This window comes from Schistocerca piceifrons, chromosome 1, assembly GCF_021461385.2.
Source record: "Schistocerca piceifrons isolate TAMUIC-IGC-003096 chromosome 1, iqSchPice1.1, whole genome shotgun sequence".
Taxonomy (NCBI): Eukaryota; Metazoa; Arthropoda; class Insecta; order Orthoptera; family Acrididae; genus Schistocerca; species Schistocerca piceifrons.
This window is the reverse complement of record NC_060138.1, coordinates 92,844,958-92,858,419: the sequence shown is the minus strand read 5'-3', so window position 1 is coordinate 92,858,419 and position 13,462 is coordinate 92,844,958.

Genomic DNA, 13,462 nt, shown 5'->3' with positions numbered 1-13,462 from the left:
TGCGTAGAGTTGTCAGTGCCGAAATTTGGCGTTAATAGGTTACAGCAGCAGATGACAGACGCTAGTGCCTCTGCTGACAAAATGTCGGCCGATGAGACCGAGCGGTTCTAGGCGCTTTAGTCCGGATCCACGCGGCTGCTAGGGTCGCAGGTTCGAATCTTGCCTCGGGCATGGATATGTGTGATGTCCTTAGGTTAGTTAGGTTTGCGTAGTTCTTGGTCTAGGGGACTGATAACCTCAGATGTTAAGTCCCACAGTGCTTAGAGTCATTTTGTAGAAATAAATACCATATATTTAGATGCTTCTTGAATATGGCACTGACTTCTGGCCGCAACACTAGAGTTTTGCGACGGTGTTGAGTAGTGAGTATGGGACAGTAACTGAATTGAGCACTCAACACATTATCCTGACTGTTGTACAATTCCCAGTGTTACACCGCAATTTCCAGCTTGCAGAAAAAAATTTAACAGACAATACAGATGCTTATTTGCTCCTGTTCCCGTGTTACTCAATAGTTAAAAATGAGTGGCATTAATCGTGTAGAGCGATGTAGCTCAGTGGCTACGCCACTAAGCTCGACTTCATCAGGAACAATGTTCAAATTCCCATTTGGCAATCATACTTTTCCTTGCGTTCTACGTGTGCATCAGTACGTGCATACTCATTGGTCTGATAAAGAGTTATGTTTAAAATTTATAAGCATTTGTAGCATTATTTCTTTTAGTTAATATCTGTTCTGTGTCACTTAGCGCCAACGGCGTTGCCGCAGTGACAACACCGATTCCCGTCAGTTCACCATAGTTAAGCTGTGTTGGGTTTGGCTAGCTCAAGGATGGGTGACCGTTCTGCTCTGCCGAGCGCTGTTGGCGAGCGGGATGCACTCACCTCTTGTGAGGCCAACTGAGGATCTACCTGGCCAGTCACGAAAACTGAAAAGGCCAGGAGTACGGTGTGCTGATCACATGCCCCTCCATATCCGCAGCCAGTGACGCCTGTCGGCTGATGATGACACGACGGTCGGTCCTTAACATTGGGCTTCCGAGGCCTGTTCGGACGGAGAGAAAGAGAGAGAGAGAGAGGGAGAGAGAGAGAGAGAGAGAGAGAGAGAGAGAGAGACAGAGAGAGACTATGTGTTAGTTGAGTAACATAGGATAAAAAAGAACAAATAGGTATTTCAAAATAGTGATAGAATTATCATTTATTTCTGGGGAAAGGGCGAAGATGGTCAGAGAACTGGAACATTGCTTAGAGGCACATCGATCACCCCTTCTCCCAGCAACATCACACGTAAAGCACCTTGGGAAGTAGTCTTAAAGCTTTAGTACTATGTTAAAAGAGTAATTACGTAGTGTTTACTTGGAATTCCTCAGTTAGAAAGTTGTTGGATGTGTCATTTCAGAGATGGATGGCAGCTGGTGGCACCCCATGGCCAAAATTCTTGCTAAAGGTATTCGCCTCCTCCTCAGACAGGGAAGGAAGTCTCACTAAATGCCCATCTCGTAAGGAATGTAAAACCGCGGGCTGCAGCTGTAGTACTGAGGGCCTGTATCTGAGGTAATGATGCATCCAGTTTCAACACGGGTCGTCCATCGACTACTTTCACCTAGTAACCATCTGGCAAAATACTCTCCACTTTGCGTGCTACCATTTGCCGAAACCTCGTTTTGATATCTCAAAAATATGACTTATGCTATGGACATTTCATTCTGGCTTTATCGCTGGCCCCCGCGATTGCAAATAAGTGTGCCACATGAGATCAATTTTCTAGACATTGGCGACAGATATCGACCTCCATCCAACTGCAAAGGGCTCTCAATGTGATAGCTAAATTTCATGGGTAGCAGTATATTATGTAAGAGGCATAATATGCATCAAACGGAAAATCATAGTGATCCCTTATTATTCGTTGCAAACTATTTCCAAATTTAGCGTAATGTCTTACCTAAATGCTGGTATCACAATAACTATGACCATTAACGACATTATGGGCACGTCATCATGAAACTGACGTAGATGCTATAAGTAAAGCAAAAATGAATTATTTTACCGAATAGTTGCTATAAAATTGTTTGAGATAGATTACAGGGCGAGTGTTTCGATTCTCTCAGCGCAGACCTTCGCCAACCGGGCGAAAGTGGGCAAACAATATTGGACTCCAGAACAAACGAATGAACTCGCCCAGCACTTCGGACACTGCGCACCGGCCACCGTCTCTTGTTTGGACTCTAGCCTACAACGGTCCGCTTCGCCCAAAACGAATTCATGTGTGACTGATTGTGAGAGTGAAGTTCCTCACTCCTCAGTAGCTTCTCTGATAGCTCACAGTTTTTCGGGATGGGCACCTACTTCACTTTCCTTTTCCCAGCCCCTCCTAATACGATGTCGTAAATTTATCTATAGAACCGTGCTTGGGGTATCCATACCGAACGTAGCCATTATTGGCTGATTCGACATTGTTGCCAGATATGCTCACGTGGCTGGGCGTCCAGAGGGGAGATTCTAGCTTTGTGTAGTTTGCGGATATTGCAGACCATACGTCTCGTGGGTAATATTGTAACCGGCGAAAATAGCAGCGTAGAAAAAGTTCTGGGTTGGAAGCTTTCCGAAGTGTTGTAGGTCTCTGGATAATGTTATTTGTGCTGGGGTGAGTATTCTGCACGGTTTTAGTAAACGGCTCGCACTCAAGCCATAGCCAACATGACCATCAGCCTTGTAGACGATTCAAAAACTTGGATAATTATGACGGACTAAGTAGAAAATCCATTGTTAAATGAGTGTAGTGGTGCTTTCTTTGGAGAAGCATGTTCCTCCGTAGCACCCGATCGGAGACATGCTACAGATGAACTATGGATGAAGGGCAACACGCACATTCCATATTTCTAAATTTCTGAAAAGCGTTTGACACAGTACCCTATCGCAGACTGTTAATGAAGGTAGGAGCATACGGAATAACTTCCCAGATATGATACTGGCTCGAAGACTTCCTCAGTAAAAGAACCCAGTAACCTGTCCTCGATGGCAAGTGTTCATCAGAGATAAGGGTATCGCCAGGAGTGTCCCACGGAAGTATTATAGGACCGCTATTATTGTTGTGACTTGGCGAGACAGCCAACCGACTAGGAGGTAGCCGAAAGGCACGCGTTTAGCTCACGCAGGCTGGCGTGGGGTCTGGAACAGGACAAGGTCTTATAGTAGCAAAAAGAGTACGTACCTTCTGGAATAGTTAACTTTAATCCATAATTGGTGAACATCGGTCTGACGGTACATGCATCACAAGATAAATAGCAAATGATAATGGCGCCTTGCTAGGTCGTAGCAAATGACGTAGCTGAAGGCTATGCTAACTATCGTCTCGGCAAATGACAGCGTAATTTGTCAGTGAACCATCGCTAGCAAATTCGGCTGTACAACTGAGGCGAGTGCTAGGACGTCTCTCTAGACCTGTCGTGTGGCGGCGCTCGGTCTGCAATCACTGATAGTGGCGACACGCGGGTCCGACGTATACTACCGGACCGCGGTCGATTTAAAGGCTACCACCTAGCAAGTGTGGTGTCTGGCGGTGACACCACAATTATCTTCTACATAAAGTACAAAAATGATCTGGCGGACAGATTGGGCAGCAGTCTGTGGCTGTTTGCCGATGATGACGTGGTGTACGGGAAGATGTCGAAGACGGGTGACTGAGACAAAATTTGTTGTCCTGGCTCTAAATGTAGAAATGTGTAAGTTAAAGCGCATGAGTAGGGAGAACAAATCTGTAATGTTCCGATACAGCATTAGCAGCTTCCTGCTTGACACAATCACCTCATTTAGAAATCTGGACGTAAAGTAGCAAAGCGATATGGAACGGAACGAGCGTGTGAGGATAGTGGTAGGGAAGAAGACTGATCGACTTCGGTTTATTAGGATAATTTTGGGAAAGTGTGGTTCATCTATAAATAGGACGCTAGTGCGAAGTATTCTTGAGTGTTGCTCATCTGTCTGGGATCCGCACCAGCTGGGATGAAAGAAAGAGATGTAACAATTCAGAGGTGGGCTGCTAGATTAGTTACCGGCAGGTTCGAGGAACACGTTAGCGCTATGAAAATGCGTCGGGAACTCAAATAGGAATTCTTGGAGGTAAGGTGACGTTCTTTTCAGGAACACTGTTGAGAAAATTTTGAGAACCGGCACTTCAAGGGGACTGCAGAACCATTCTGTTGTCTTCAACATCCATTGTGCGTATGGACCTCGAATGTAAGGTATGGCAGGGGGGAGGGGCCGTGCGGTTTGAGGCGCCATGTCACGGACTGCGGAGCCCCTCCAGCCGGAGGTTGGAGTCCTCCCTCGGGTATGGGTGTGTGTGTTGTTCTTAGCTTAAGTTAGTTTAAGTAGTATGTAAGTCTAGGGACCGATGACCTCAGCAGTTTGCTCCCTTAACAATTCACACACATTTCAACATCTGTAAGGTACGAGAAATTGGGGCTCATAAAAAGGCATATAGACAGTCATTTTCACTAGCTCTATCTGCGAGTGGAACAGCGAAGGTAGCTACCAGTAGTGACACAGGTTGGCCGCTGCCACGCAGCGTTCGGTGGCTTGCGAAGTATAGATGTAGATCTGGGTGTAGAAGTCTGGAATGTGATTTCGTATACAGGGTAGTCCATTGATAGTGACCAGGCCAAATATCTCACGAAATAAGCGTCAAACGAAAAACTACAAAGAATGAAACTTGTCTAGCTTGAAGAGGGAAACCAGATGGCGCTATGGTTGGCCCGCTAGATGGCGGTACCATAGGTCCAACGGATATCAACTGCGTTTTTTTGAATAGGAACCCCCATTTTTTATTACATATTCGTGTAATACGTAAAGAAATATGAATGTTTTAGTTGGACCATTTTTCTCGCTTTGTGAAGGAAGGTGCTGTATGTTTCGTTCTTTGTAGTTTTTTTCGTTTGACGCTTATTTCGTGAGCTATTTGGCCCGGTCACGATCAATGGACTACCCTGTATACAGGCAGAGAGAGGGTGGGGGCGGGGGGGGGGGGGGGGGGTGACAGTAGTGTTCACCGTGGAGGTCTCCCCTGCGATGTGACTGTCGGCTGGACTTGTGAGAAAGTCAGCAGTTGCTAGCCTTATTACAACGGTGGTATAAGGGGTCTAAGAATTTCTGTATGGATGGTGTCGATGGACCATAGGCAACACATCCATAGTCTAGGCGAATTAACCGTAGTAAGGCACATGTCGAGACGATTCCTTTGAAAATAACATCGGCGGTCCTAACCTACCATTGTCTCATTGGAATTAGAGCACTTGTAGAGTATGAGTCCCGCATTGGATAACTAGTTTATATGATGTCCTTTGCTAAACTTGCTTCGAGCACAATCTGTAAAAACAGTTTCGCACTGGCTCGTAATACTCGTAATTACGGTCTTTCGATCAGTTATCTGACCCATTCGTTACGCAGTGTCGTTGGTGAGCTTACACACCAACATCAAGCGAACGACCCTCTCAAAACTCATGTGGCACCCAGTAAGGCGAATGGGGTGTCAATATCTGGTTTCATCAGTTATTCCCTGCACCTCAAGGCTTGCCTGTGTAAAGGCACACTACACTCTCTAAGACCTAGTCATCACCGTAACATAGAAAATAGTCTTATCATTAATCATATAAATGGATTATGAATTAAATAGCATAACCATTTTTATTGAGTTATTTAAGGGGAGACGGATGGCAATTTTTATCCCTATTCTGCCAATGCTATTTTACCCTTTGGATAGGTACACTTTTCAAAAGAACTATAAGTGATAAAACAATAAAATTTTTACTGCGTATATATAACATATATGCTTCAATTTACAAATAAAATTAACATAATACCTCTTATGGTTTTGAAGAAAAACAATTTTATTCTTTCACTAGTAAAGTTTTTTTGTATATTAACTATTATAAAACAGTTTCTGGTTGTTTGGTGGTTCTCAATTAACTTGTAATAACTTATTAACATCTGCAGTACAAATTGACGAAATTTCATGTTTCTAACCCAATTAGTTTATCAAATAATGGCACCTGAAAGTAAAAAAAAAAATGTAGTTTTGAGAAAAATCCATTTAAAGTTTAATATTGCAATTCTAGTATAGTTATTGATGAGAATTACTTACCACTAATATTTTCCTGCACCATACTGAGCATCAGCTGAATCATACTGATCTTTTCTTCTCTTGGTCCCTCTTTTTTTCTGTCTGGCTTCTTTTGTGCATTTTAGATTAGCAATACCTGCTTTGCGGATTCTCTCTTTATCTATTTGCTGGTTTATCCAGTTTGCTAGTTGCACCATCATTGACGCATAAAATAGCATCGTAAACACAAAATTTGAGGTTTTTAAACTGAACTAATACAGTTTTCGGTAACCACTTCCAAATGACAGAATTCACACATTCATTTAAATTTTGGGTTTTCCAATGAAGATATTTCTTCATTAAGGTATCTCTACAAACGTCCCTAAATACGGGTTTAATTTCATTCATTACTGATGCAGGTAAAGAATGTTTGTGGTCATATCTGGCACTTCTACTGTACTTACACCAAGTGTCAGGATCATTCAGGCAAAGACTGTACACTGGATTTTCATTTGTGGAAAGCTTATGGAAAAAATAGCCCATAGGGGTTTTTTCATGCTTTATAAATTCCCTACATTTCTTCTTATCGCCAAGCCATGATAATTCTGTAATGTATCTATTGCAACATTTGTCAGAAAACAATAACTGCTGTTTGAAATGTGGAATATGTTTTGTAATACACATGAAAAGCTGTGAAGTGAACGATTTGTTATAAAATGTAAGGCAATAATTCTTTAAATAAGCAATAAATTAAATTTTAAAAAAAATTCAGTCACCACGGAATGTAGATCTGATGATGATATTTGTGGTAGGTCGGGACCAGTCACCTAAAAATAGAAGCTGACAATTTGTAAGTCACAACGACTGTATTTAATAAATATATAATTAGATCGCTGTTTTCTGGAACAATGTACCGAAGAAATTTTAATTGCTCTTTGTCTACGAGACAGTAAAAACTGGCAAGAAATCTCGTACTCTCCGTCTCTCTCTCTCTCTCTCTCTCTCTCTCTCTCTCTCTCTTCCGCCATCCTTGCCAGACTGAGCTAGTGCTCCGCCCGTAATAGGCTGGGCATGAGAGAGGGAAGTGCGAGTCTGAGAGCATACTGGCGCCGCTCCGGCGGCGTCAAAGACGCCGTGGGTGAAGTAATTTCTGAACTGTCGCCCAGAGCTGTTCGCGTTAGAATATGCCCACCTTACGCGTAGAGCTGCGGCAATTACGGCGTTACGAGCGACTCGGAGTTTAACGGCGGTGCGGCGCCAGACTCGACAGATGGCGGAGGCGGTGTTACGACTGAGCGCGAGCCGAGGTGTTTCCGGAAGCCGCGCCGCGGGCAGCTGTGGTGGTGGCTCTGCGGCGGCGGCGACGACTGGGGGCTACTGTACTGGCCGGCGCGTCCGGCGGGCGCGGGGTCAGCCGGCGTGGCGCGCCGTGGCCTGCGCTGCCCTGCCCTGGCCGCGGATTCCTGCGCGTCCCGACGATGGCGCTGTATAAGGCGAAACGGGCCGAGCCGGCCGGTTTCTCCGCGACCACAGCCGCGCACGAAAGCAGGCCGCCTCTGCGCCCCAGACGAACTGCGCAGGATCCGCTTTTCCGCGCAATTTTGTCGCTGTCGCCGCGCCCGCGGCCTTCTTCCTCGTTAACACATTCTCGGTGAGAGATTTCAAGCGCCGACCCTGCCAAAATCTTTTCTAAGGGACACATCACCACATACCAAAACAAAGTGCTCCACTCTTCTCCTGCCTGCGGGAGAAGGAGTGACCAGGGCCGCTGTATGGATCTCTCAGGAGCTATTGTGAAGAAAGGGAGGTCTGGCTATCGGCCCCTAGCGGCAAAGTCAACAAGAAAATTACCAAGGGGTGTCCTCAGGGCTCCGTCCTGGGGCCTCTCTTTTAGGACATAAATATGGAGCCACTCTTAGACGAACTAAAGAGCAGTGAAGGTCTGCTAGAGGTCATTAGCTACGCAGACGACCTCCTCCTGCTGGTCGGCGGCCGTAGCCGCGATGATTTAGAGCGAAAGGTAGAGAGAGCGATAGCTATATTGACCACATGGTGTCACAAAACAAAAATGACCATCGCATCTAACAAGTCCACCTACCTATTACTATAAAGGTCAGCTACTAAGAAATCCAACGGTTAAATAAACGGCTTGCCGGTTCTCAGGCGCCGTGAAGCCCGATACCTAGGTGTAATCGTCGACGAGAAGTGGAACTATGCATCACTTATTGACACAGAGATCACTAACAGTACTAAACAACTTAATCGGAATTGGACACAAAAGATTCCATCTCCCACCTGATTTAATCAAATTGTATCACAACAGCATTCTTACATCTGAAACGTCCCCTTTGTTTGGGGGGTCCACGCTTACTTTGTGTACCATGTGTTTGGCAAGCACAAGGAGCCCTAGCTAATATGGTATTTGCTTATACAACTTTACACATTCGTACCATATTTCTCTAACACACAAATTACACAGCTATCTGATCATTTAACTGAGAGATAAACATTTTTTTACTACATCAGTCTGATCATTTAACTGAGAGATAAATATTTTTTTATATCAGTGACACATGTTTACGGAATTACACAGTTGGGTAACTTCACACTTATGAAATTGTAATTTGTCCGTACTTTGTGAACTGTTAATATTTTTTCGGAACCATTGTGATACTATGAGAGCTTTGAATGATGTATTTGGTAAGGGAGCATGATTTTAAAGTACGATTGAGGTAGATGACACTAATGAAATGAGCAGAGAATTTTTGTTAGGTTTTGACATTATTGCAGAAAGTTACGACGTTTTTGAGATTTGACTGAGGTGTTATAATGTTATTTTCACGACGACAATGTGTATTATGCTGTTGAGGTATGTTTATGATCAATAAGATGATGCTACCGTATATGAGGAATTAGATTATGCTACATATTTATTATGGTGAAATATTGAAGAAGTGTCGACTAATACGTATATGAATAATGAGTAGTGGTTATGGACTCCGATTTGTGGAAAAGGATGTTGGAAACCAAGAATCGTACTTTAAGAGTTATGAAATGTGTGTAAATCCGCAAACGTATCACAATGCCGACAAAAACTTTTTGAACACTGTTATATTCATAGGATTTTGTTTCTACACATTTGTAACGCAAATTCTCGACCTGTGAAATTTTTTATATAAGACTGTCACTGTAATGCAAACTGGTGTCGTAAATATTTCAGTTAGAATGTTAAGTGACCACCTTCACGTAATGCGTCATGGGCACCCAGCTGCGCGACAGTCGGCTGGAAAAGAGCCATTAGTGTGTGCCTTTCAGAGGCACAGGTGGAAAAAAAGGGGGGCCATTATCCTCGCTATTGACATTCCTTTGTAGAAAGCATCGCAAATACGACATGCTCAAACTTGAAAACATATGATAACACTGTGGAGCTCTTAATTTATGATATTTACTGAAATGCCTAATGAAAAGACGAGAAATATTTTTATGTCTATACACCTGATTATGACTACTGTCTTTCTAATTGAGAGATTTTTTTACTACCTTATGAAATGCCATATGACTAATGAATGATGTTTCATGCCTTCCTTTGTACATATTTGCTCATTTTCTTTAATATCTAGTTTCTAGCTGCACTGCAGCATTGGTTATTATAAAATTTAATAAATGTACTAATATCACTATTTTCTGTCTACAGACCCAGTAAAGAATACGTTTATGATGTACTTTCCTAGAAAAGAGAGCACAAATAGACATTTCCCTTCACAGGAATTGCATAAATAATTTTTTTAATGACTTGGTAACTTTCTTATTGTTCAAAAGTCATATTATATATAGCAGTTCATGACATCCAGTCTTACAAATTTCAAAACTCCGCCATTTCTCTCCCCACAACCACCACTGCTGGCGGCTCACCTCCAACTGTGCCACGCTATGCGCTGTTAACATCCAGCTGCCCAACACTACAATGGCAGACAACACACAAACTGCACACAGCACAGCCAGTTAGTTTCATACAGAGTGCTATGTGGCTTTACCAATAAAAAACCTAAACAGCCTACTTACACATCCATAGTAGGATACGGGTCAGCGGTCTGGGCACACAGGCTCACGAGGGTCATGCCTGCCATGGCCATAAGAAGAGTGCAGCGAAATATGCTCAGTAGGCGCATATTGAACAACTCCGGGAGGAGCACTTTTAGGAATAAGGAAACAGGCCACCTGGTACTGGATAAAGAAGGACAGAAGAGAAAAAATAGAAGAAATCATGGGGGTGTACGTAGGAGATAAACCAAGCATTAAAAGAAAGGGGATTGAATTATGGCAGGATCTTTGGAATAAAGATGAAACAGGGCGAAGAACACATGAGTTACTTCCAAACATAGAGGAACGTTTAAAACTTACATATATCAAACCAACTAGAGGCTTTCTGCAATTTCTTACTGGGCATGGACCCTACACGACATATTTGTGTCGGTTTGGGAAGACTGTGGAGCAGTGCAGGGCACCCCAGACCATGTGGCGTACGAGTGCCCCCTCTTCGACGACGTTGCACAACAATTTAGGGAACAACTACCAAACAACGACACGCACCACTTGCTCAGGCAAGAGGACACATTTAACGTCCTGAATAAAATAGCAGATGCAATCTCAAGCAAAGTCCTCAGAGAGTACCTGAGAAATAATCAATGAAAAAACACCAGACTTAGACTCCGTACACCCTCCCTGTTCCGCCAGGACATGGACTTGGCCAGCCGCCTCAAGGAACCCGCCAGGGCTAGGTTGGGGGGGGGGGGGGGGGTAGTACATCATCACCGCATCACCGGACTTGACAGTGCACCGTCTATGACAGTAGATATAGATTAGTTATAGGTTCAGAACAAGGATAATAAGATTAGTATAGAACTGCAGCGACCAAGTCATCGGCCATCCCAGTGCCAGGGGCACTCCCACTGGGATTAGCTCAGTGGGAAAGGCTAGCAAAATTAGGTTTGTATCTTCTGGCACACCTCTGACGCTGCAGGTAGAGTAGTTATAGTAACTTGTTAAAAGTAGTATCAAAGTCTAACAGTAACAGAAAATTCAATCCAATAATCATAACAACATGTGTAGTAAATAATAGTAGAATAATCCCAATAGTGGTGAAGGCATTATAGTATTAACCTGTAGTGTTAGACAGTAAAAGCTGCAGATTGTAAATTGTAATAGTTAAAACTAGGACCTACTAATGTATTTAGGTAGTAGGTTAATTTGTACACTCCTGGAAAAGGAAAAAAGAACACATTGACACCGGTGTGTCAGACCCACCATACTTGCTCCGGACACTGCGAGAGGGCTGTACAAGCAATGATCACACGCATGGCACAGCGGACACACCAGGAACCGCGGTGTTGGCCGTCGAATGGCGCTAGCTGCGCAGCATTTGTGCACCGCCGCCGTCAGTGTCAGCCAGTTTGCTGTGGCATACGGAGCTCCATCGCAGTCTTTAACACTGGTAGCATGCCGCGACAGCGTGGACGTGAACCGTATGTGCAGTTGACGGACTTTGAGCGAGGGCGTATAGTGGGCATGCGGGAGGCCGGGTGGACGTACCGCCGAATTGCTCAACACGTGGGGCGTGAGGTCTCCACAGTACATCGATGTTGTCGCCAGTGGTCGGCGGAAGGTGCACGTGCACGTCGACCTGGGACTGGACCGCAGCGACGCACGGATGCACGCCAAGACCGTAGGATCCTACGCAGTGCCGTAGGGGACCGCACCGCCACTTCCCAGCAAATTAGGGACACTGTTGCTCCTGGGGTATCGGCGAGGACCATTCGCAACCGTCTCCATGAAGCTGGGCTACGGTCCCGCACACCGTTAGGCCGTCTTCCGCTTACGCCCCAACATCGTGCAGCCCGCCTCCAGTGGTGTCGCGACAGGCGTGAATGGAGGGACGAATGGAGACGTGTCGTCTTCAGCGATGAGAGTCGCTTCTGCCTTGGTGCCAATGATGGTCGTATGCGTGTTTGGCGCCGTGCAGGTGAGCGCCACAATCAGGACTGCATACGACCGAGGCACACAGGGCCAACACCCGGCATCATGGTGTGGGGAGCGATCTCCTACACTGGCCGTACACCACTGGTGGTCGTCGAGGGGACACTGAATAGTGCACGGTACATCCAAACCGTCATCGAACCCATCGTTCTACCATTCCTAGACCGGCAAGGGAACTTGCTGTTCCAACAGGACAATGCACGTCCGCATGTATCCCGTGCCACCCAACGTGCTCTAGAAGGTGTAAGTCAACTACCCTGGCCAGCAAGATCTCCGGATCTGTCCCCCATTGAGCATGTTTGGGACTGGATGAAGCGTCGTCTCACGCGGTCTGCACGTCCAGCACTAACGCTGGTCAGCTGAGGCGCCAGGTGGAAATGGCATGGCAAGCCGTTCCACAGGACTACATCCAGCATCTCTACGATCGTCTCCATGGGAGAATAGCAGCCTGCATTGCTGCGAAAGGTGGATATACACTGTACTAGTGCCGACATTGTGCATGCTCTGTTGCCTGTGTCTATGTGCCTGTGGTTCTGTCAGTGTGATCATGTGATGTATCTGACCCCAGGAATGTGTCAATAAAGTTTCCCCTTCCTGGGACAATGAATTCACGGTGTTCTTATTTCAATTTCCAGGAGTGTATAATAATAATAATGATTTGAATACTAAAACAAAGCAGACGTTTTGAAGTCTTCACGGGTTGTCACCCGAGTAGCGTCGTCGTCTCCTAACAACGGTTCGATGGAATGCGTCTCCATCGTCTTCAGGCGACTGAAGATGATGGAGACGCATTCCATCGAAACGTTGCTAGGAGACGACGATGCTACTCGGCTGACGACCCGTGAAGACTTCATACATGAAATTCGCCGTGAAAGCCTTCACTCACATAAAAGCCGACATTGTTGTTGTTTTGGTCTTCAGTTTCAAGACTGGTTTGATGCAGCTCTCCACGCTACTCTGTTCCGTGCAAGCCTCACCATCACCGAATAACTACTGCAACCTACATCCTCTTGAATCTGCTTATTGTATTTATCTCTTGGTCTCCCCCCCCCCCTTCTCTCCACCTTCCGCCCCCCCCCCCCCCCACACACACACACTTCCCTCCACTATGAAACTGATAATCCATTGATGTCTCAGAATGCTTCCTCTCAACCGATCCCTTCTTTTCGTCAAGTTGTGCCATAGATTCCTTGTCTCCCCAGTTCTGTTCAGTACCTCCTCATTATTAAGATAAACTGAAGACAAAGTTGTTAAGGCTTTCGTGGCCACTTGTTGACGAACTGCCTATTCGCTTCTGTCTCGGGTTCTTCGGCAGACGATCGTCTAATGATT